The sequence below is a fragment of the Myotis davidii genome, unplaced genomic scaffold (genome assembly GCF_000327345.1).
Source record: "Myotis davidii unplaced genomic scaffold, ASM32734v1 scaffold102, whole genome shotgun sequence".
NCBI lineage: Eukaryota > Metazoa > Chordata > Mammalia > Chiroptera > Vespertilionidae > Myotis > Myotis davidii.
The window spans coordinates 1163801-1189435 of NW_006293778.1; the positions used below are offsets into that span (position 1 = coordinate 1163801).

Genomic DNA, 25635 nt, shown 5'->3' on the forward strand with positions numbered 1-25635 from the left:
TTTACAATTCATTCATTCATATATGCATTTATTCATTTGTCCATCCATCCATTCATCCATCCATCCATCCATCCATCTATCCATCCATCCACCCACCCATTTATGCAGCAAGCATCTAATAAGAACTTGCTATATGCCAAGCTCTATGCACAGCATTTTGGGTACAAAGGTGACTAAGAGGTGATCCCAACCTTCAAGGACTTGCCATCCTAGAGGGATAGATAGATATGTGAATGGATCATTCATAATAAAACAAGAGAGTTAAAAATATTGACATGAGCATATACACATAGAAGTGCCTAGAAAGTCAGAAAAAGTTGGTGGTAAAGTAATAGGCAGGAGGATATAGGCAAAGGAGATTTAAAGAAGAAGCTGGAATGTGTGAACAAATGTGTAATGACCTACAAGTTCCTGGTACTTCGCAGAACCGGTGAGGGAATGACCACTGTGGCATAAGGGGGGCATAGCGGAGGTGGTGATAAATGAGGCTGGAGAGGTGGACTATGGTGGAAGTGTAAAGGGCTCAATATGTCAGGCCAAGAACTTTGGATAATCTTAAAAGCAGTGAAAAATGAATAAGAGGGTTGTGTGTTTTGTTTTCTGTTTTACCTTTACATGTTGTTTTGTACGGGGCAAAGGAGAGCATGGTAAGCTTATATTGTTTAGGCACCTTTTTAATTTTGAATAAATGAATGAATGAATGAATGAATAAGAAATTAATACAGGTTACATTAAGAGAAGAAAGAATGTTGGAAGTAGGGAGTGGATTGTCCCTCTCTGAAATTTAAAAATGCAATGGTAAATAAAACAGGAGAAAAAATTAAAAATGATCAAAACTGATTTGCTTTTATTTCAATGTTTTTTCATTTTTTAATGTCTGAAGTCTAATGGCTCTATAGCCTGTAGAATTAGACCTATTATTTATCCAAGTGGAAAGAATCAGAATATGCCCAGGACATTGAAGGGAAAAGCTCATTACTAAGAACATGAAGCTTTTGCATTGAGGACCAGCCTCACTGTGTTCCTGGGGACTCCCAGCACTAGCTATTTCCTCATTGACATTCATGCCAGGGGCCCCCACTCAGGCAATGTACGGGGCAGGGCACTAAGGTAAACCTCAAGGCTGCCATAGCACACTTCCACCACCTTTGAAAGGAGGGAGTGCTTGCTTATCAGATGTCAGGCTTCTTGATTCTAAGAATCTTCTTCTCTGTTCCTTGGAGGAATAGCTGACATTTGCTTCAGGCTCATGGAGACAACTGGAAAAAAAAAACAGGTTCATACAAAAAGGAAAAATAATCATTTTACAGCATCTTCTACAATCGCATCTTGATAATTACTCATTTCATTTCAGAGGCTTCAGGAGTTCAAACAGAGGGAGCATGATTCATAAACTTTAAATAGTCACAGGTAGAGTCAGATCTGTGACAGGGAGCAGGAGGCTGCCACGGTGCAATTAGAGATTTCTGGATCATGGGGCCGAGAACGTGAAACTAATTAAAATGGCTGGAACTTCAGGCCATGGCCTTCTTCAGAAGACTTTAAAAATGTTCTCGAAATGTTGATTAGTACATTTAAATGATTAACGCAGCTGGTGCTCCAACTCGCTCAAGTAAAAGTGGCCAATAGGCGGATGTTAGGCACAGACACTTAGAAGACCATGCACATTATGAACCATTTAGGCAGAAGAGAAAATGACCTGAGAGGTCTTTTCCAAATAGTAGTTAACACCTAGAATCCACCAAGTGCCCTGCAGTGTTATAAGTGCTTTAGTTATTCATTTAATTCTTACAACTCTGTGAGGTGGTATCCTTACTACCTTTGTTTGTGAGGAAAGAACATTAAAGTACAGAGAATAGAACTTGCCTTAGACCAGGCAGCTGGAAAATGGCATAACCAGGGACTCAAACCCTCCAGGTTTTCTAGCTCCTGTGTCTGAATTCTGAGAAGTCTGAGAATGGTATGAGCTGTTTACTTATTAGAAAGCATCATGTAGGGAGACGTGCTTTGCAAACCGTAAACAACAAGATAATAGAAAGAGGAAACATAAAAAAGAAGACAAGGAGATGAGCAAGAAAAATATCAAGATAGAGAAGTAGAAAGAAGAGGTAGGAGAGGAAGAAAAGGAGGGAGAGAAAATGGATAAAAATTTTTAAAAAAAAGAGATATGAGGGTGAAGCCTACTATGAACTATTAACATCAAGGCTAACTAGCTCAGCCTTGTGTCTCGCTCCACACTTATTGATCAGTTGGATTTCCTGTGGTGATTGTCTAGCACGTTCCCTCTCTCCAGCTAGGATGACACTCATGACCCCAGAATCATTGCTTATTCCTTCTAATTCCCCCTGCCCTGAATGTGCGTCCCCTCTCGCAGATTCCATCCACAGAGTCCCATCAGATCTACCTCCAGTCTAGTTCATCTTGGCCAACCTTTGCTGACTATTCCAGCTCTTGGTGATCTTCTGGACCACTTTGATAACCACAGAATTTTAGAATCTGACCACCTTTAAGCATTGCCTGGCTAAAATCACTCATTTTACAAAGGAGGGAAACAGAGACCCCAAGAAGATAGGTTGTTTACCTAAGGCCACCAACTAGCTGTGACAGTTCCAGAAGCCATTTCAGTTCTCCTGCCACTCCATGCTACTGTTCTGCATTGTTCAAGCCGATTGCATGTGTCTTCTCTGTCCAACTGGACTGTCACACTCAAGAGCCAGGCCCAGGTCTCCCTGACTTTTGTGTCCTCCGCTTCATGTAGCATGCTGGAGCACATAGTGGGTTTTCAGTAAATGGCTGGCTGATAAAGAACCATTTGGAAATAACATGAAAACTTAAGAAAAAGATCAGCAGCTCTGCTTTAATGCAAAATAAGTATTTTCTGTAGCATTTACCTAAGAGCAGTTACAACTCATGCATATTAGAGATTACCTTTGATTTTTAAAAAAGAAATGTTTCTCTTAATAATGATTGAAACCAAAGCATCCTCATTAGCCCTTTTTGTGTTCTGTTATGCAAACAGAATACTTGTCTCTTTCTCAAGGCAGCAGAAGAACTTCTCCAGTGACAAAATATATGAATTTTCCTTTCTTCAATTTCTCCACAAATGGTAAATAGAGCAAAGGGGCAACGTAAACCATGCAACAAAGGCCTCATTAAACACTTTCTGGCAGTTGATCAAATTAATGTGTGGGTATATTTACTGGACAAAGGGCATGGAAGATTCTTATTAAACATAACAAATTACAAGGAAATAAATTGGTTCATTACCTTTAATTGCAGCAACCCCAATTGACCACATTATCAGGGTCAAATATGACAACATATATGAACTTTGGGTCAACATCATTTTATACTATACATTTATCAATTACTCCAATAGTAGTATTAATGACAAGTAATAATCACATTCTTAAAAGCATTGTTAATAATGTTGTGGAACCAGAAATCACTAGAAGAGGCAGGAGAACTTGCTGCAGACATGAAGAGATAAAAAAAAAGTCCTCTAGTCCTAATGGGAACACATATGCTGAAAGCTATCCAAAAGGGAAGCAAAAGGGAAACGGGAAAAACCAACAGGCATTAAGTAACTATTATGTGCCACGCACTGTGTTATACCTTTCACAAATATGCCTTGTTTAACCCTCACCAATCACCTTTGCAGTAGATATTCTTAACCCTATTTTCCAAGCAAGGATACTAAAATTTCAAGAGGTAAAATTGTCTAGGTTTGTAAATGGTGAGCCTGGTTGTAAACCCAGCTCTGTATGCCTTCAAATATCACAAGGACATTGTTGGTGTGCTAGTCAACATCCATTGCCACTCTGGCCTGCTTACCAGTCCCAGGCAGTCAACCTTGACTAGTGTAGGGACTTCTTGCCAGTGATGGGTTTAAGAGTAGACCATGACCCAGCCTGGCCAATGAAACATGAAGGGCAGTGTCTGCTCTGGAGGCTTCTGGAAAGATTCTTCTTGTTCTTAAAAGTAGGTCCATGGAAGAAAGACACTCTTTGGCTTTTGGATACTGTTGCCCACCTGTAATCAAGAGAGATATAACTGACCTGCTGACATTTAGAGGGAGAAAAGATGAAAAGTCCCTGGGTCTCCTCTGATGGTATCTTTGAATTGTTGAATTCTCTGGCCTAGGGCAGCCCTAGCCCCAGTCTCTTGTGATGTGAAAGAATACATTTTTCCTTTTTGCTTAGGCTACTTTTTCTTTTGTAGCACCAAACATCTTCTCAGATACAAATTTTATGCCCTTTCAACAAAACCAAGGTTGAATTAGAAACAAAATAAACATTGCTGCCTGAGAGAGTTCCTGGGTGAGCTGAAATTGTCCAAGGCACGTGAGTAAATAGTGTCTTAGAACCAAACAGCAAAGGACAGTTGAGCAGGAAAGTGATGAGCGTGTTTGCAGTGATTCTGCTGGGCCCAAGGCTTAATACCAGCTATTTCACCTCTAATGACACCTTTCCTCTGAGAAGCTTAAGGGACTTAAGGCAGAGGCAGCCCTTTGTTTTGGGTGATTCTGATGAATGTATTCTCTCTGGTCCTTAGCCCTCCTCACAGAGGGTAACAGCCTTTGGAGTGGGGCCGACTTTGCAGAAAAGAGTAAAAGTTGGCCAAGCCGGAAACATGCCTTGCCATCCCTTCCTGTCTGCACATTCCATGGTCTGTGTGCACTGCCCAAATCGTAGAGTAAATAACAGTACCCTTATTTAGGATTGGTTCCTTGAAAACCAGTTTTGTGGGTCCCTGATCCTTGCCAAGACTGATCCAGGTTATTGCAGCTCTTTTAAGTAAAGTGGGTACGTACTCCCAGGCGCTGCTACGGAGGTGCTCTGGGCATGTTCACAGGAAAAAATGAGAAACGTTAGAGTTACCTCACACTACCGATCCTTAAGGTTTTAGACCAAAGCAGAATTTCTGGGAAGCAAGAGGACCAACTAGAGAAAAAAACAGTGCGTGCAGCGAGAGATTAATGGAAGAGAATAGATACAGCATAGTAATTTACCTGGGTGCAAATTCTGACTCTGCCATTGGCTAGCTCTGTGACCTCTTGGTAATTTATCCAGACCCCTCACTTTTGGCTTCCTCATCTGCTTGTCAGAGGTCACAGTGCCGATGTCGCTGGAGGGCTCTAAGGTTTGGCGATATTATTAGCTTCCTTATTGGGCACTTACACAATACTTGCAGCCCCAGCACATGAGTGGATTATCTCACAACGGCATGAGGTAAATATTTTCTTCCTTTGCCCATTTTGCAGATGTGGAAATTGAGGCCCAGAAAAGAACAAATAGTTTTCTTTTTTAAAAAAATTATTTTTTATTGATTTCAGAGAGGAAGGGGGAGAGAGATAGAAACATCCATGATGAGAGAGAATCATTGATCGGCTGCCTCCTGCATGCCCCCCACTGGGGATTGAGTCCACAACCTGGGCATGTGCCCTGACTGGGAATTGGGACCATGACCTCCTGGTTCATAGGTCAATGCTTAACCACTGAGCCATGCCGGCCGGGTGTGGACAAATAATTTTCTGAAAGTCATGCAGGCAGTGAGATGGTAAAAGGAGTGGAATGCCGGGTTGCTGACTCCATCCATCCAGGCTCCCATCAGGCACTGGGACACAGAGCTGGATGTGCTGCCCCACCCAGGCTCTCCCCCGTGAGCCACCCAGGGGAACTCCTCTTTCTGAGGCTTGCTCGCTGCCTCACTTGCGGGATTTCTGAGCACTGGCCCATCCTCGTCATAACCCACTCCCTTGTTCCCACCAGAACTTTTTCCTTTTCATAATCCAGCCCCAAACTAAGGTTACTAGTATTGGGTAAACTTTTGCATCCAAATGTAAGCTTCCTTTCATTTTCAAAGGGTTTATTCTTTCTAGTGAGATCCTTAGTCATTGTAAGAGCTAATACTGAAGCCTCTAGAAAAGAAACCATTGAGACAAAGGCCTCTGCCAAGAGCGAAATTGTCCAATTACAGGTCCTCAGTGTGCTGAAGCGGGTGTGCCCTGTCTACTTTCTGGGTGGCCCACAGGCCCTCCCTTCTACTTTGCAGACAGCCTGCCTGTACCTCTGCCTCCTGCCTCCATCTCCAGTAAGTGGTTGTCAGGTTTAAGAGGATTGGCCCCAGGGAATTCCTTCCCTCCAGCTTACCTTCTGAGCTGTCCCAGTCAGCCACAAATCCGCTGGGGTGAAGATTCCCACACTGCAGGCTAATCAGGCCTGCATCAGAATTTATATGGTTTGCTGGTGCTGCAAAATCCTCTTTCTAACCCACCACACATTTACAATGTGCTGCTCCTGGGCTCTGTCTGCATGCCCTGAGCTGTGTCAAGCGTTATTAACATGTACAAGCTCTGCTCAAAATTGATGTTTGAGGTCATCTGGGTGGTGTAGTTTTCCTTTTCACTTCACTCCTTTCAGAGTGACAGTTTTTACTCCTTCCTTCCTTCCTTCCTTCCTTCCTTCTCCTTCCTTCCTTCCTTCCTTCCTTCCTTCCTTCCTTCCTTCCTTCCTTCCTTCCTTCCTTCTTTCCTTCCTTCATCTTTATCTCTTGCATTTTGTTTATCCTGTTCACTCAACTGTTTCCACTGGTGTCACACTTGGAATTTAAGGATAATCTAACATCAGAATCATGTTTCTTTGGGCCCTAGGCATCACTGTGGGTCCTGGTTTCCTCTGACAACCCATCCCTGTGTCAGCTACAGAGCAGAGGCCTCCAGGTAAGACTGCGTCCCAGGGAAATGAGTGCAGCCTATGAGTCCCTGAAATCCAGGGCTGGGTCACACTGCACAACCCAGCTTAGTATCGGTTTCTCTGGAAAGCCTTCTTCAAACCCATAGTCCCCATTCCAGGCTGGCTTAAAAAATCCCTCCCCCAGCATCCTCTGTATTGCAGTACCCTGACTTCTCTGTCTCTCTAAATAGACAGTGCAATACTTGTGGGCAAAGGCTGTGTATCAGCATCTCTGTATCCCTAGTGCCTACTACATTGTCTGGTACATAATAAGAGTCCACAGAATGTTTATTGAAACAATAATAGGATGAGGTGGACCTGTGAATTCTTTTTAGAAAACACTAGTTCTGATCTCACTTCACTTTCTTCTCTTTGGAAGGAGATGCCCAGGCTGTATGAATACATCACTGATGAAAACGATGGGTAGGGCATCAAAATAAGTGCTGTGAAATAATTAAAATACCTCAAGGCACTTTGTTTGGAGACAAACAGCTTCTAAACTATTAGGGATACATGCCAAGTAGACCATCAACTAAGAAATAACAGGATCTTGTTTGCTTGTTTTAGCAAATGTTGTTGGATAGGTGTGTCTGTGTCACTTGCGAACTATCTCAAGGTGTGGGCTGCTTGGGTGATCAGGTATGTCATAAGTAAGGCCCTAAATGCCATAAAGTTATACAGGTGAAGAAGAGAACATTTAAGGCAAAGCCAAAGAAATCTCTGAAAATGTGTATAAAGATATGCTTTAACTGTGTTCCCAGATTGTGTTATCTTCTTACAAATCCTGCTTCCTTGTCCTGTGCAATTTCCTCTCTTGAAGTCAATGGTCATCTTCACTTTTGTGGTCCTCTGCACGCATTTTCAGTCTCAGCCTCCTTTTAGCCTCCAGCTCTGTCTGGCCTCTTCCATAATCTCTTTTGTAAGCTACGTCTCTGGAGGAGCTAGCAGTAGGGATGCCTCTTACAGATCAAACAGCGAATGCCCTTTATACACCTACCTGTCTCTAACAAGGTATCGGACATAAGTGGTTTCCTCAACTTAATGGATGATATGCTGCCCTTTCTCTAAGAACAATCCTAGAATTTGCTGCAGAAAAATTCACAGGCTACTTTTAGGAGCTTTGTGATGAGTTGATACCAGCTGACAACCTTTTATCTTGGTTTCCTTGAGAGGAAACAATTGTGCACTTATTGGACATACAAGCAAAATTTGCTTTCTGATGCCAAGCTGGCAAAAATTCCTGGTTCCTGGTATTGGCCTGTGAAGGGTAGAGGATAAGGGTGAGAGTTTCTTAGGTATTACATCTCTCCAAAGTAATCGACAGGTTAATGTTTTGTTTGTTTGTTTGTTTTAGAGTACAAGCAACAGATTGCAGGATTACTTACTTGAGCTCAACTCACCTTGCCAGTCACTCAGGTATCTGGCAGTTAACAAAAAGGTTTTAAGATAGAACCTGGACTATTTAACCTTCATTAATCATTCATACTGTTCAAACACATCATCCAGTAACTGAAGAGGGGGGTTAATGGTAGCTAAGCTTGAGTCTGTTGTCAAAAGTAGGTTTAACTTTCTATGAACTCACTGGACACAAAGAATTCTGCCTGCTTACTATTCCAAATGTCACCAGCTAGGAGCAAACAGATGACTACTAATGGTAATTAAATACCTCTGAAGCCATTTGTACCAATAACAAAGAGTTACTGTCAGAACTTGAATGAAGTCCATCTGCCCATTTTAAAAGAATGTTAACATTATATAAGTGATAAAGCAGACAGCAACAACTACATAAATAGACAGACAAATAAGTTTGGTGATAACATTTCTCTAGATGAACACTTGATTTCTTTGGTCGTTCCTTAAGAAACAGGAGATTAATGCAAATATTCTGTAGTCTTTAGTGGTTTCCATCCCTCTTTGGCCCATGAAGTAATTAGAAGGAGGTTTTCAGCAAAGTTTCTCCTATCTTTATTTCCAAAGCTGGAGGGGCGGGGGGAGGGGAGAAGGAGGATATGCGTTAAATTTCTATTTGACTTTTTTTCTTTCTACCTTGCAAACTTCCTGGATTCTGTTTCTACTATTGATTTTTTAAAAAATTTCATATACTCTCATCTCCTTAAGTGAAGGGGGGAAAAGGAAGGTGGATTTTTCTACTTTCTGCCTTCAGAGCAGAGAACCCCACAGTTGCTACTTCTTGCACAGATGGATTGGCAGCCTGGGGTTTTTCTTTGGTGGGCTCTTCTATTCAACTGCCTGCGGCCCCTGCAAGGGGCCGTCTGACTTCTGTTGGACGTCCACTGTGGTTTCCTCTGCATCTTCATCTTTTTCTACTGTGACGAGACAAAATATGAAAAGATATTGCATGAAAGAACTAAAGGGTGAAGAATACCTAAATGCTTTTGAAATGCACCTAAAATCCTAGAGCAGCCAGAATAAAAGTGCACAGAGGGTTCTGAGAGGGAGCCAATGCATTCATCAAGCCTTTGGAAAGGCAGTTTCTTGTAAAGATGTGGACTTCATTAAATCAGCCAAAGGTTTTTAATAGCTCTCTTTTGCCAGGCGGTAGAGTACTTGTATATCTGATGGCTCAGTTCTAGTGAGATGAGAAGGTGGCAGGGGAAGAAGAGGAATAGCAAGAGTATTAGTGACAAGGGTACCGTGTGGGTGAATGAGTACTGAGAACTTCATCATTTAGCCATGCCCTTACATAATGTTCACAGCAGTACTGGAGAAGGAATACAAAACATCTTGGAGATACAGAGAACAAAGCCAGGAAAGAAAAACGGGGGTTAAAATAAAAAATGGCAGCCTGTATCAATTAGGTCTTTTAATGTTTCAAATAAAAAACTTAAGCTGTTTAAAACAATGGGAGAATTTATTGCCTTACAAAACTGAGCAGTCTAGAGGTAGTGCAGGCTTCAAGATGGGTTTGATCTAGCTCAGCAGTGCTTCTAAAGGCTCTATCCCCTCGCTCTGCCTTTTGTTCATGGTGCCAGTTTTCTCCTGAGTCTGATTTCACACATGGTTGCAAGATGGCTCCAACAGTTCATTTTTTCTCCTATACATCCAGAGAGAGCACGAGAGAGGTAGGCTGTCTTCTCCCAACCAAACAAAAATCTTGGATTTCATTCTGATAGGACTAATTTAAATTACATTTGTAATGGCAATGGGCTCAAAACTGATTAGCAACTCAGTGCTCACATCTGTAATTGAGGGTAAGGAGTCAATGATCCTCAAACTGCAAAATGATGGTGGTGGGAGAAGAGTAATAGAACAGATGTGGCAAGTCAGTCCACAAAGCTTGCCATTCACCAAGCATACCAGTTCTGCATGGTTCCTGAGAAAGAAGACATTCCATCAAGTAAATGTTTTCCCTGCCTCCTTAATAGAATTATCTTAGAAGCATTTACAGTGTAGTTCATGGACCAAAGTATAGTTCACAGACCAAATTGATAAGAGTTGCTTAAATGCAGATTCCTGGGCCCCTTTTAAGACCTTCTCTGTGAGTGGCAACCGGGAATTTGCTTTTTTAGCAAGTTTCCTAGGTGGTTTTTATGCCCATTAAAGTAGGGAAATTTCATAGAAACTTGCTCAAAGGTAAAGGTATCAGGATTCTATCTTGCCTTTGAAAGATTTACTAAGTTTCTCTCCGTACCTTTGCAAGCTGTCTTGAACAAAAGTAGCTACCACTAGTTGCCATCCTAGTTATATCTGATGTTAAATTGGACCGTATTTAATCTTAGTGAAATGTAAAAATCTTTTAATAAAGTTATCTATAAAATTATATGTATTACTTTATGGGGGGAATAAGTCTAGCTCTTTGGCATCAGGCAGACAAAATACTTATGCATCAAATTTTTCTCATTTTAAGGGATGCTTTTGGAATTATCCACATACGCTTAAACTTCATCTTCACTTCTTTTGGATCCAGTGATGAACATTGCCATACTTATAAACATTTACTAAGAGAGATGGTTCTCTATTATATTTGGGGGGAAAAAAAGGGTAAGCAATGTCCGATTTTACTTGACTTCTTTATATCAATTAAAAATTCATTTTTTTTCCTGTTGAGAAGCATGAAAAGAGGAATGAGGTTTTGTCCTCTGGCTAACTGATGATTTACAGGCAAAACTCTACCAAATTGGTTTATTTTGAATAATTTTCCCTTACACATTGAAATAGGTAAATATAAACATCTTTATTATCATCCTATATTATTCTGGTGGTGAGGGTGAGTGTCATCAGAAACCTGAGTGAGTGTCCCAATGTGTTGGCATCTTAAGGGCATAATTTCTGCATGAATTTTGTGCACAGATTTTAAACTTAATTTTCATTTAAAAAATATGATTGCGTATCTAATATACACTAGGGGACTGTGCTAAATGTTGAGGATATGTCAATCAGTAAAGTATATGTGGTACCTGCCACATGGAGTTCATAGTCTAGTACTGTGCTATCCAATATGGTATCCACTAACCACATGTGGCTCTTTATATTTAAATTAAATAAAATTAAAATTTAGTTATTCAGTTGGATTAGACACATTTCAAGTGTTTAACAACCACTCGTGGCTAGTGGCTTTGTATTGGACAACACAGATATAGAATGTCTCCATCATCACAGAAAATTCCACTTGGCGACACTGGTAGTGGAATCGAAGAGACTTTAATTCATCGTTCCAACACCTAATAGTTGAATGATCTTAGAAAAGTTATTTAATTTCTCTGAACCTCAATTTCCTGATTTGTAAAATAGGGATACAATAGCTTTGCATAGAGGCATAATGGAGATTGCATGAGATGTTTGGAAGGCTTATAGGTGAATTTCTAGCACATGGTAAACACTCAGTAATTCTGGACTATCAACAATACCTTCAGCAGTGAGCATTCTGTTGATCAGGGGGGCACTATGCCTCTTTAATTTTCATTCAGCAGACACTGGAAGGACACTGGAGAAGATGTGTCTTGGCTGTGATCCCTTTGTCCCTTAGATTCTATTCTAGTGTTCTCTGAGGTGTTTTCAGATCTCCTGTGCTTATTTACTTGAATTATGAATTATGTGGGTGTTGCAAATCACTATTTTAATATATTAGACGGCTTCTAAATATGAGAGGGTTTTGAGAACTAACCAACTCTTTCTTCTAGTGCTAAACAATAAACCAGATGGTTATAAAGATTTTGTGACTTTAAACAAATTGTATTGTAGTAAGTGGACACAGTTAATTGGGCGATTTCATCAACACTATCTTAGGCAGAATTAGCTGCTAATATAGGGTGGCAAACAGTTTTTCTTTCTAGGGCCTGCTATAGCCACCTGATACTAGCTTTCTATAGAGCTTTTGAGAAGTATTGCAAGGCCTATCAGAACACAGTAAGAAAAACTCTATAGATTGATTAGTGATGCCTGCCACAGGCATGAGAGTTAGGGAGGCACATCTATGCTAACAAAAGCGTAATGTGCTAATTAGACCAGACGTCCTTCCGGATGACCTTCCAGATGAAGCCGGGGCTGTGAGGGAAGCCCAGATCCCGGGGGCCTGCCAGTGGCTGGAGGGAAGCCCAGGTCCCGGGTGCCAGAGGGAAGTTGGTTCCAGCAGCCGGGGGAAGGAAGGCCTATTCTTGCACGAATTTCGTGCATCAGGCCTCTAGTGTTTACATGTTTATTAACCTTTTTTTAAGAGGATAAGTTGAGCCCTAACCGGTTTGGCTCGGTGGATGGAGCATTGGCCTGCGAACACAAGGGTCCCAGGTTCGATTCTGGTCAGGGGCGTGTGCCTTGGTTGCGGGCACATACCCAGTAGGGAGTGTGCATCGATGTTTCTGGCTCTCTATCCCTCTCCCTTTCTCTCTGTAGAAAATCAATAAAATACATATTTTTTAAAAAAGAGGATAAGTTGATTTCAGAAACAAGCAGGTTTCTTGTTTTTGGCTACTATTATTAATTGCAGCCAGCTTCAGTAGATTAAAGTTTATCTGTCTGAGGTCTGAAGTCATCTCAGGCCTTTTTATTTAGACTTTAAACCCATAAGCCACTGGCTTCACCATCTGTAAGTGAGAATAAGGTTTAAAATCCTGCACTATGCATTACTTGATGACAGGGAGCAGATGACAACTTTTGAGATATATACTTTATACTACTCCTTAGCTCCCAAATGAGTGAGAGGTGGGAGAAAATAAATACAGACCTCAAAGTCTCCCTAAAGTGCCGTTTCACTATGTCACTCCCTACTTAGGAACCCACAGTGGCTCCCTACTGTTAATAAGCTTCTCTTTATCACTTTCTAGGTAGTCTATAATCCAGCTCCACATCTTCTGTCTCTAGCCTTATTTATTTATTTATTTATTTACAATTCACCAACAGCAATGGTCCACTCCAGAGCATACCAAAGCCACACAGTGCCCACCTTATTTTTCTTGATAATAGTTCCATGTGTGCTGATATTATTCTTTCCACCAGATTATTTGCATTCTAAAAATAGGGCTACATCTTATGTGTCTTCTAAACTTCCCAATTCATTGATTACAGCACTAAGTAGGTACCAAACAAGTAAGATCCTTGGGGATATGGACCTTCTTAACAGTTACCGGGCTTAATAAATATTTGTATTTCAATAAATGTTTGATTGACTCCCTGAATGACGAAAAACCAAAGTGATGTATTACAATTATTTTCTGTTAGAAACTCATTGCAGTGGGGATTCTGTCTGATTTGTATAAAAGAAGTAAAGTGATGTTGTCTACAGCAGGGGTTGATTGACAGTGAAATGAAAGTGCACCATGCTTCTAATAGCTTCCCTGAGGCAGCTTTTTGGGAGAGACCTGACTATCTGACTTTAATTTCTGAAGGGTGATTTATGGTACATTATGTATACCTAATGAGAACAGGGTAACTCTAGACAGATATGTATAGCCATAAATTATGATTAATAATTCCAAACATAAAATTCCAAATCCTTAATATGTAAAATAAATTGACTCATAAATACTTTTACTCTAATACTAAAAATTTATATCACCTCAATATGTTGTAAAATAATTCTAATAAAATTAGATTCTCTTGCAATATTTTGGACTATTGATTTAAAGTATATTAGAGTCATTTCCAACCCAAACCTGTACTTATTTCCTTTTATTTCAAATAACATGATGGATGATTTAAAGGGGAAAAACTAAGAAAGGGTGGAAAGGGATGAAACTAAAGTGATATTATTTTATTAATAAAACAAGTTTATATAGGAATTGTTAAATACAAAAGAAAACAACTTTATTTAGTGACAACTAATAGGCTGGTATAAAAACATAATTTTATAATATTATTGATAATTGTGAGGAAAATTTACTCTCAGTACTACATTTAAGTCACAGAAGTAGTAAAATGATTTGAATTCTGGAAGTATAAAAGTATATGATACTTCTCCTCTCCCTCATACCTGTTGTCCCCTCACTCATGTATTTGTCTGGTTATATATTAGGTCTACCTTCTTATCCAAAACAACAGCTTTATAACAAAATTCCAACATGGAATTAAATCCTGGCATACAAGTGCCCAGATAACTTTTTTTATGAACTACAGTTTGGTTTGGTTTGGGGCTGTTCCTAGTAGGCTAACATCTGAATACTAAAATGAGAGTGCATGCTAGTATGCCTAAGTAGGAGGAAGACTCTGCCTCTGGTCTTTCTTGCCTACTTGACATCACCCAAGGCACAGGTCACTTATGTCTCTACTCATGTCATGCCTTATTGCTAGAAGCACTCACGTACACACACACACATATACACCTTTGGCTAGGTCAGGGATCCTTTCTGTTCTCACAGCACACTGGACTTGCCACTATCACAGCAGATAAAGTCTGTACTGTCACTTGTCACCTTACTTGACTTTCTCCACACTTGATCTTTGAGGACTGGAGATGTATTAGTTTCCACACAACATCAGCACCTAGCCCAATGCCAGGCATTGAGTAGAAACTCTCAGTATAAATGGTTTAATGACTAGATAAGTCAGTAAAATTTTATTCAGGATTTTAGAATTACTAAATTAATAGATGCACTTTAGCATTAGATTATGAACTCTTCAAGGACAAGAACTATATCTGGCAGATTTGTTAATCCTTAACACCTAGGGCAATTTTTTGCACACTAAGGTGTTGACAGAAATGCTTGCTGTGGGGGTTGAATTGTTACTGTCAGGGATAATGAGTAACTAGAATAAGGTTGGGATAGAGGGAAGTTGGTTTTCTCAACAGAGGCTACTGGTTTGTAATTTTTATAGAAATTATTAGTCAATGCCTCTAGAACAGTGTTTTCAAAATTTGTCTGAGTGAGAATCATGTGAGGGGCATTTGCTAAAAACCCAGCTCTCCTGTTCCCAGGCCAGACCTACTGTATTAGAATCTCCAGGAATGGAGATGTTTACATTTTCCTCCTGTGACTCAGGAGGCTTGGGATACTATTCATGGGACTTGAAAGGATTTTCCCCTAAGCACTTTGATAGCATCATTTTATATCCAAAATTATAAATTTGCTTTTTTTCTCTGATTATACAAAGTACATTCCAGCTTTGTGCATCAGAATGGTTCCAAATACTGAAAAATTACAAATTAGGGGCAGTCCATAATAATGAGGAGTCTTTTGTGAGCCAAACTTTCTGATTTGCTCAGCCTGGGTCTGTCCAAAATAAATTTAAACACAAGCTCAAAGAGTGGAGGTGAGACTTAAAAAGCATCTCATTCTACTTTTGTCCCAATATTTTGTAAATAAGCACAAATTAAATGGTGGTTCCTACCAGTGACAAATAATTCTCTGTCAGCTGGGACCATAAAAATCTTTCTCACTCCTTTTGTAGTTGATTACAGGAGAGCAGTTTGGTATGCCACTCTGTTATCAGTGTGCCTTTCTAAACATCACAGGTATATATTTTTACCTGGTAAAGAGAGTGTTGCATTAACAATTAAAAACAAAAACAAAGCATAGCATACCAAGCTAGCACTTGAGAGAGTCAACCTCCCATCCCCAAGATTTCCCCTTAGACATCACTTTGAAGACTTAGGGTCAAGGAGGTAGGGTTTTACCCTTTCTACAAACTGTGCTCACAGGTGAGTCTATAACCTCCCTTGTACACCAACATGCAGACATATGTCTAACCACTCCCTGCCACCACTGTAAAGCAAATTATGAGGAACAAAGGACGTTAGCCTTCCGGTGCTGAGGAGCGAGGTAACCTGCAGAAACACACATGAGACACAGAACAAACAAGGAAGAACTAACTGACTAATGAACAGGACAGGAAACCAAACCAGAAAAACAAACAGGCAGAGAAAGCAATTGGTGATCAAACAAAGGAGCAGAGTGTCTCTGATGAACCCAGGAGTCTGGAGCTCATCTGGGGCCCACCTGCTGCACACCTGGGGCTGAAGCCTTTTGTGGGTTCCAGCTCCCTCTCCTCCACACCCTGGGTGGTGGAGCAACCAGGAGAGCTGCATCTGTGGCTCCACGCTCTTTTCCCTGATGGAAGACCCATAAATGCTTTATTACCAAGAGCCCATAGTCAGGGCAATGGTCACAGCAAACAAGTAGTAGGCAGGATGGGCTGAAGGTTATCAAAGTTATAACTCACCCAGATTTTTAAAAAAGTTTCTGCTTGCTGTGTAATTAGGTTCAGTAATAGCCATACTCGAGGTGAGGATGACATTGAGAGTGGTTATAAGTAAATATTTAAAATTTGTTTCCGATATAAAAATCCTTTCTTAGGTGGGGGCGGGCTCTAGTATAATGGACACTCACATATTAAATACAACTAACAAATATTTATTGAGCACCTCCTCTGAACAAGGTATTGTTTTGACTTTCAATAGAGCCCATGCTATAAAACATACATATCCACTACATTTTATTAAGGACAGTCAACCTGACTGTGGTGCTGTATGTGTAAAGGTGCCTGAAAAGACTGGTTTTTATTATTAACACTTGTTTCCCAAATGCTCGTTTGAAGAGATTCGGGGTGGAGTAGAGGTGTGGGTGGGGAATTGTTGGAGAATATTCAAAGAGATTGATCCTTTTTATAATGGGACACAATGGATTTGCCATTTTCTGACTCATGTATAGCTTTTCATAGTGAAAATACCCAACTTCTATTTTCTTAGTGAAATTATATTTGTCCTGCTTCAAAACACTCTTGCAAATTTTCTTAAGAAAAAAACCTTCAAAGGTAAGTCAGAAACATAGAATTTCTATGATTCTACACTTTAAATTGATCAGAGGGTGGAATGTTTTTCATGGCTATAACCGTGAGGTTGATGCACAAAATTCAAGCCATGAAATCTTATGTATTTCCCAAAAGGTGAGGCACTAATTTGGCTCTGTGGTTTCTAAGAGGCAATGAAAAGAGGGAAACGTGGCCAGTGACAAGACCCAGTATATGAAAGCAGACAAAGAACCAAAATATGGGTATCAAGACTAGAGAGAGATGTCTCCCTTGGCTGCTCTAAGAAAATACGCTGAGCTATAGAAGAAAAAATATTTGTACACTGTCCTTATGATAAATATCCTTTGCTTCATTTTCTTATTTTTAATTTAAACTACCTTGCTGAAGTGTATGCATTATTGTAAAAACCTCAGATTTGTTTGGAATGAGGCTGAGTTAGGTGGGGAGATAGAAAATATACCTGTTTGGAGTAGGAAATAGAGACCCAGCTGTCGGCAGTCCCTTTTTACTTAGTTTTTTGAGTGTCAATTCGGGCCCACTGTACTACTTTTCTAAGAACAACTTTGAGTATACTTTCTTCACTCGACAAATAAAAGTTCTTTTGGATTATTGTGCTAGAGAAAATACAGAGCTGTGGCTTTCTTAGTCTTGGCAGTTCTGGGCCCATCCTGTGGATGTTCAAGAAAAGGAACTAAGTTCATTTTTCTCCATTCGTGTTGACCTTTAAGCAGAACACACCACAGAGAATAGCTTGGCACTTGAGCTTATTTAAAAGTACCCTTTTCTACCCCTTGGATATTTGCTATTTTCTCAGACCTGCCTGTACTTTCCCATCTCTGCATCTTTGCCCAAGTTCGTGTCTGCCTCCAGAATACTTTTCCTTCCCACCTCTGTGTCTCATCCACCATAGAAATCGTATTATCTTTTCTATGTGAATCCAAATGACACGTCTCCCAAGAAGCCTTGCAAATATGATGGCTCCTACTGAACTCTCCCAGAGTCCCTCCATTAACACATTCTTCATTGCATTGGAGACACCTATCGATAAACTCTATTTTCTCTTTAGATCCAAAGTTCCCTGAGCTTATTTTTTGCAACTTATATGTGAATCTGTAATTCCTTCCAAATAAACAGTAAAGTTAAAAGGAATTACCTGAGGAGGGTATTCTTCTTTACCCAACCCCACCTCCACTCCCTCCCCAGCCGCCACCACCACTTCCAAGGGCCAGAACAGTGACTGGCACTAAACTGTGTACTCTTCCTAAGGATTGTGGAGTGAATGTCCATGAATGAACATCGAAGCAGTACATGTGATGAATGGGATTTAAACTTAGAAAACCTGGGTTTGGGTCTTAGCTTTCCTTCCTACTGGGAAAAATCTGGGACAAATTGCTTAGTCTTTCTAAGCTTCAATTTTACCTGTCTGCTGGAAATAACACTAAGTCACTATACTGGGTTATTGTGAGGATTAAATAAGATAATGAATGTGCTAGTGGTTCATTAGCTGTATGGCAATATCAGTTACTATGATTGGTGCTAAAGTAATTGTATGTACACAATAATTGGAGTTGTTCTTGGTGTCAGTTGTAGGTGGCATGATCATAAAGCAGTTTTAGCTTGGTACCACTTCCTATGTCCTTGTCACATTGTATGACATTCTAGAAGCACTATTTATCATTCCACCCTCCTTAACAATCCTCCAAATAACCTATTCTGTTCTCTCCAGTAAGAATTAGAAAGAGTTGGAAGAACAGAAAAACTGGAACCCCTTTATAAAGTTGTATTCCAGAGCTTCTAAAATATGACTCTATATTTAATAGGTTGAAAACATTTCTAATTCAAATTATGTTCTGAACATTGTTATTCTTCTATGAAATATCTGTATGAAGGAAGTCCCTAATGTATAAAGACCAACTCTGAACAGTCCATTCTCAATAAGGGTCTTAGAACAAGGACTTCAGCTGTGTACCACCACAAACAGCCAGGGTCTAGAAGTCTGGCAGGAGAGGCCACTTCTTAATAGGAGAGAGTGAGGAACCTCCTGGGAAGAAACTTCACTATCCAGTGGAATGGAGTTCACTGATTAGACTCAATAATTATACATCATTCTGTGTCTTATTCAGATATTCTGCCTAAGGCCACTTTAGTAGGGAGAATGTATTAAAATAGCTGAATTACTACAGAAAAAATGCTTAAGAAAAGCAAATCAGAACTGCTTTGCAAGCCCACTGACAGTGAACTGGAGAGAAGAGGAGGCTTAGTATCTTTTCCTCTAAAGTTCAGAGACTACTAAAACCCAAATTAAAGCAACGATTAGAAGTTTTGCTACAACCAGAAGGAACTGGTGTGACTTGGGACCCATGTGGCTAGTACTGGAAGCAGAAGTGGAACACAGTGACAGAGGAGTTGATGTAGTGTCCTGGGACCTGCCCAGTCATCTCTGAGCTCACATGGGGCAGACCCCTTGTGGTGACTGAGGGGTCTGTATTCAAGGAGATGTAGTCTAAAAACACCTTGAATTTGAGAAAGATTGGAGTTGCCACTGTTCTGTGGAAAAGGACCAAGCCAGACAAATGCTTTTTGTTTTCATTAATGTAAACCTCTCATACCAGTCTCCAGGGCTTGGGAAACCATGGGTTATACCTACACAATCAATCCCCCTGATCAACTGCTCTCTCTGATCCGACCTCACTTGCTTACCTTTGCCATCAGGATCACCATGAATGCATGCTGGCCCAAAGCCACCTCGTTTCCTCCCTCCTCTTTGGCTCTAGTTTCAACTACTGTTCTTCCTTCTTCATACCTGTGCCAGGAAAGGAGGTGGAATGACCCCAAGAGGAAGTGTCCTTTTGTCCTGAATTGAAACAAGGAAACCCCTTTTTCATGGAAACAAAGTTTTTCATAGTGTGTGGCTCCCAAAGAACTCTCAGAATTCTAGATGAGCTGCAATATAGGCTGAGTGGTTTTGTTGCTATCTAACCTTTATTACATTGATTATATCATTCTCATGGGACTATGAAATTTGTATTCTAGCCAACCACTTTCTCCAGCACTATCTGCCAGACTGAAAGGTCTATATGGAGAAGGACTTGACTCATTTATTTTATACTCCATAAGACAGTCTCACTTCATGTTGGTTGAATTAAGTCATATAATTTGTAGGGATCATCTGTTTTAGCCAACAAGGCCTTGAGTTAGGAAAAACTTTCTTAGTCTCATCACTTCAATAACCTGCTTTCTCCTAATTCAAATGATATGGTTCATTTAATTAAGTAACATGGTCCATACCACAAAATTCAATCATATATTGTCTTATCATTCATCAATATAATAAGGTGTGAAGATAATATGTCTTCCTTTCATTTGGTTAAGTGGAATACTTGGTGGCATTTTCCCTCTATTTCCTCTGAGCTCAGTAGTTAGATATGATTTCTTTTGTGCTAAGAATAACAAAGATAGTATTTGGAAGAAAACAGAATGGATGAGCTGATAAATTATTTACAGCAATTTCCAGTAGCCTGCCAATCTGTTTTGTAATGTAGTTGAATCTTAATTTTTAATGAAGGAACCTATGAAAATCTGCTGGGGTGAAAACCGTGACCTCGAAATGATACCACAAGAGAGCCCGGTCATGTAGGCAGGTAGCGCCCTTCCTTTCCCATGGCCTCATTGGGGCTTCACCTCCGGCTGACCTTACCTGGTCCAAGATGAGGGGAGTTGGTTGGTACAAAGCCTGACTAAGACAGGAAAGGTGGAGTGAGGGAGAAGCCAGCTCTGAAAGGGGATAAAACAAACCACTACAGGGGACTATTGTGTGCCATTTCAAAAGTCTGTTTTGACTAATGCTCTGCGCTATTCAACTTTACATCCTTAATCTGTTGTGTCTGTTCTAGTTAAAAATAATAATAATTGGGGGGAAATTAAGGACAATGAGAGAGTATTAATGGATACAAATAGAGGAGAGATGAAAGCAGCCCCATGGAGGGAATGCCCAGCTCTGATGATACACCTGAACAGGAATTCGGTCCATCCCATTTCACCACTTGTACTGCTGCAAAAATGCATTTGAGTTGATATGGTCTTGCTCGCTGATCAGATTCTTCAAATTGTTAATGGACCTTTTGCTGTTCAGAGAAATCCAACAGACCTCTAATTTTTGAGTCATTAAATATTAAATATTAGAATTTAAATGATCTTGGAGATCATTTTCTCTGAGCTCCTCACTGAGCAGCTGAGGAAACCGGGGCTCAGAAATGTTAAATGGCTTGCCCAAGGTCACACAGCAGCTAACGTAAAAGCTCATATCTTTTAATATGATATAGCTTTCTAATAAGCTTTCTGTTCCATACCTTGCTGTTCCCATTAGCAACCTACGCACAAGGTCTGAGCCTTAACAAATGCTTCCTTAAACCATGTCTTCCTCTGTATACCTATTGTTTTAATTACTAGTAAGTGCCTTTCTGCAACATCAAGAAGGCACTCTATGGAGTAGAGCTACACTGTCTTTGACCAGGGGGCTCTCTGAATTTCAAACAGCAGAATGCAGTGAAATGGTGATAGTACATTGGAAGAAAAGAGGGCAGACCAGCTGATGAAGAAAACAGAAGGGCAGAGCTGCATTCATACCACTCTGAGAGTAGCAAAGGAGACTTCCTTTATGAACGGGGAAGAAAGAAGTTGCGATCTGTTTGTGCAAAATTTCAAATCATTTCACCAGACAAAACAGCGTTTAACTTAGCTGACAAGAATGCTCTGAATCACTGAGGTGGTGGAAGGTGAAACTCTGTTTGATACTCATAATTAGAAAAGTGTGAACAGAAACTGCTTGTGTAAAATAAACTTTCTGTCTGTTGCAACGTATTGGAGAGACAGGTAGGGATGAGTTGAAAATTCTTAATGGTTGAAATCCTTGCAGCTTTTGTAAAGGGCTGTATATGTTGAGATCTAAATCTATTATTTTGTCTTTGCTTCAGACTAGCTATAGCTCACTGGATAATAATTTAGGCTAAGGAATTACAAATTATGTTTATATTATAAATTGTGTGTTAATTAAATGCAAACTGATTTTAAGATGTTTCTGCAGCCTCACTGACTCTCTATTTTGCCATCCACCAATTTAAACTTGGGGGGATATAGTGAAGAAGTAAAAGGGCCTATTTTCTATTAATTAAAACAAGATGGAAATAAAAATTTAAATTACTATTGCTCATCAAAAATAATTTTTGTCCTTTTGTTATAAAGATTTTCAAATAAAATAAGAGAATCCTATAAAAAACACCCATGTACCCATCACTTAGATCTAATAATTTTTAGCACTTGCCATATTTGTTTCATATATTTTGTTTCTAGGGAAGTCTTTCAAAGTAAATTTCAGATATCATGATATTTCTCTTCTAAACACTTTAATATTCATTTATAAAAATATGAATATGTTTGGCATAACTACAATACCAGTATCACAACTAATATAATTAACAAATATTTCCTAATATTGCCTAAAACCCAATTCACACTCAATTTACCCAATATATATTTTATAGCTGGATTTATTTAAACCAGGATCAATTGAGACTACACATTACATTTGCTGTTATGACTCTTAAATTTCTTATCATCCAAATCAATACCGTCCACCCATCCCCTGCTCAATCCCACCAACAATTATCTTTGCACATGACAATGACTCTTTTACAAGACGGTAGGCCAGTTGTCTGGTAGAATGTCATATTGTTTTCTGGTGGTGGTCTAACCTTTTCTTCTATTTCTCATGTTTCCTATAAACTGGCAGTTGTGTCTATAGGTCTGATTAGATTCAAGTTAAACATTTTTTGGATGGAAGATTTCATAGAAGAACTAACAATTCCACTCCTACATATATAACCAAGAAAAATGAAAGCACATGGTCGCAAAAAAGGATTATTACAAGAATGTTCATAATGTCTTTATTTATCATCACTACAAATTGGAAGCAACCCTTATATCCATCAATAGGAAAGTCAACAAACAAAATACCAAATATTTATACAGTGGAATATTACTTAAAAACAAATTAACTAATGATATACATATCAATATGGATAAATATTGAAAGCATTATACTGAATGAAAGATCATACTACATGATCTCATTTATCTGATGTTCAATATCCTGCAACATTAATCCATGATATTAGAAATCAAAATAGTGGTGGACTTTGAGCACAGGAGAAACAAATTGACAATAAAGGGCTATGAGAGAATTTTCTGGAGTGATGGAAAGTTCTATGACTTGATCATGATGGCAACATGGGTGCACAGATTTTTTCAAAATAATGCCCTGGTAAAGGGGGAAAAAATAGGTAACTACATGCTTCATATTGCATTTCTCAGGAGACACATAATCATCCTATTATTAGAGATGCTGAGATTGATCTCTAGAAAACATAAACATTTTCAGGTTATACTTTTCAATTTTAAGAAAAATCTGAGTTAGAACCTCATGAGAATTCCAAGATCAGACACCGTCCTAATTTGTTTCCTCAAAATTAAACTGAGCCCCCTGAAAAGGAAAAGATTGTGTTAATCTTTGTGAGAAAGAAGGGGGATGTGGTGGGAATGGATGGACCTGAAAGAAAGTTCCATAGAAAAGTGCAGAGTGAGGAGGAGCTGATCCAAAAAGATGAGAATTCAGGAGAGAAAGAGAAAAAAGTTCCCAGGAACCCTCCCATTCATAAATCCTAAGACAGGAAAGTATATTCTTCAGAGAGAGGTGGGATCAGGAGGCAGGCTGGTGGAATGTGATAAGCAGCGCCTTCCCTGTTTGCCCCAGCAGGGAGATTTCACAGTCCCAGCACCCCGCAACGCCCTGCTCGGTGCCCAACCACATCTGTCACACCCTGAACCCCTGGGCAGGGAACTGAAGCTGAAGAGGGGCCAGAGCTGCCCGGGTCTAACAATTGTATAGCACTCAACACTTCTTAGACTAGGGGCCTGCATGGCTCCTGCTTAGATCTGAGATTGAAGTGCTCACTAAAAGGTTTTGTCCTGTCATTCCCAGAGGGATTCTTGCTCTATTGACATCATACCATGTAATGAAACAACATCCATCTGGAAGTAAATGTGGGCCTCACTTAGAGTGCCGAGGCTTCTGAATTTGAGTTATTTATAATGGTGGATCTTACTTTGAGAAAATCCGATGTACAGCTTCCTACACTTTACAACTGCTTTCAATGGCAGGTGGGGGTGTCATGGCGTGGGGGAAGGTTCCCATTCAACTTGCATAAGGATGTTTCACTTTATAGAATGGTTACCACAGGTGTCCTTATATCGTACCCCTCTCACATTGGTCACCGGACTGACAATCCTCCTGCTGTCCCCCAGCCAGTGGCAGCACAGGCTTTGTATCACCAATGGGCACACATATTTCCAGATTGTATGGGATTCATATTTTCTTTGTGATGTGTGTACTATTTTATGAAGTTCTTTTTTTTCTGTTAAGTATTCCAGAGCCTTCTACCTATAATCTTCCAAAAGTTCTCCTTAAGGATTGCTGTGGAAGAATGATTATTAAAACATGTACTGAATGAAAACATGCTCTATCCTAATCTTAAATTATAAATCAAGTTGAAAGGTTATTGTCTTATCAGGAACTATATTATTGAAATATGACCACTCTCTATCATCTCCTATGATGGTAATCATTTTATTTACTTTTTTATTCATTTATACCCCAACTCTTTAAGGCTTACAAAATACATGCAACCCCAAAAGATAAAATAAAAAGATGGACACATCAAGAAAGAAGGCATAATATGGGAATGAAACCAGGGCAAAGATTAACTCGTGTCATTATGTCCTTTCCAGCACTAGCTAGAGGCAAGCACAGATTTACCCTGAGCTTGCTGGGCTCAGGAATCACAAGAAAGCCTTGCTCAGGAGAAATTCCTCCCAATGGATACTTGTCAAGAGAGCAAGGTGCAGTTACAAAGGCACTTTCCATCTATACATCAGTGAATTTCATTCAATTATTTGTCATGATGTCCCTCAGTACATGGCTAAGACCAGAGTTATATTTAGTGAAAGCAATTTTCCAAACAACCCCCAACCTCTTGCCCTCCAAACAAAGTGTAGTCTAAGCAGGTAGCCTTTGTAATGATGGCTTGATTTAGAAAAATGTATGGGAAGCATATCCTTCAGATTGTCCTCTTTGAATATTGTATTCTATACTTGTGTATTTGGTCCGGAGATGGAACGTAGAGAGTTTTAGATTATATTCACTGTCAAGAAGTGAAATAACAGCTCAGCTTTCTTTTTTTCTTTATTGATTAAGGTATTACATATGTGTCCTTATGCCCCATTGCCCCCCCACCCCCCAGTCATGCCCTCAACTCCCTGATGTCTGTGTCCATTGGTTAAGCTTATATGCATGCATACAAGTCTTTTGGTTGATCTCTCCCCTTACCTCCACCCTCCCCTACCTTCCCTCTGAGGTTTGTTGATGATTGCCATTCTGACAGGTGTGAGATGGTACTGCATTATCATTTTGATTTGCATCTCTCAGATGATTAGTGACTTTGAGCATGTTTTCATATATCTCTTGGCCTCCTGTAGGTCCTCTTTTGAAAAGTGCCTACTGAGGTCCTTTGCCCATTTTTTGATTGGATTGTTTATCTTCCTTTTGTTAAGTTGCATGAGTATCCTATAAATTTTGAAGATAACACTT

General features: G+C 39.8%; 1 long non-coding RNA gene across 2 annotated transcripts; it reads right to left on the bottom strand.

The window, feature by feature from the left end:
* Positions 1-1065: 1065 nt before the first annotated feature.
* On the bottom strand, positions 1066-6205 carry LOC107183701. 2 transcript variants are annotated; one of them, XR_001514499.1, is made up of 4 exons: positions 6153-6205; positions 5012-5246; positions 3654-4032; positions 1066-1259 (listed from the first exon to the last, which is right to left on the bottom strand). It is a non-coding gene; the product is annotated as an uncharacterized LOC107183701 (long non-coding RNA). The 2 variants fall into 2 exon arrangements; XR_001514498.1 differs by lacking the exon at positions 1066-1259 and having other exon boundaries at positions 3264-4032.
* Between the last annotated feature and the right edge of the window lie 19430 nt (positions 6206-25635).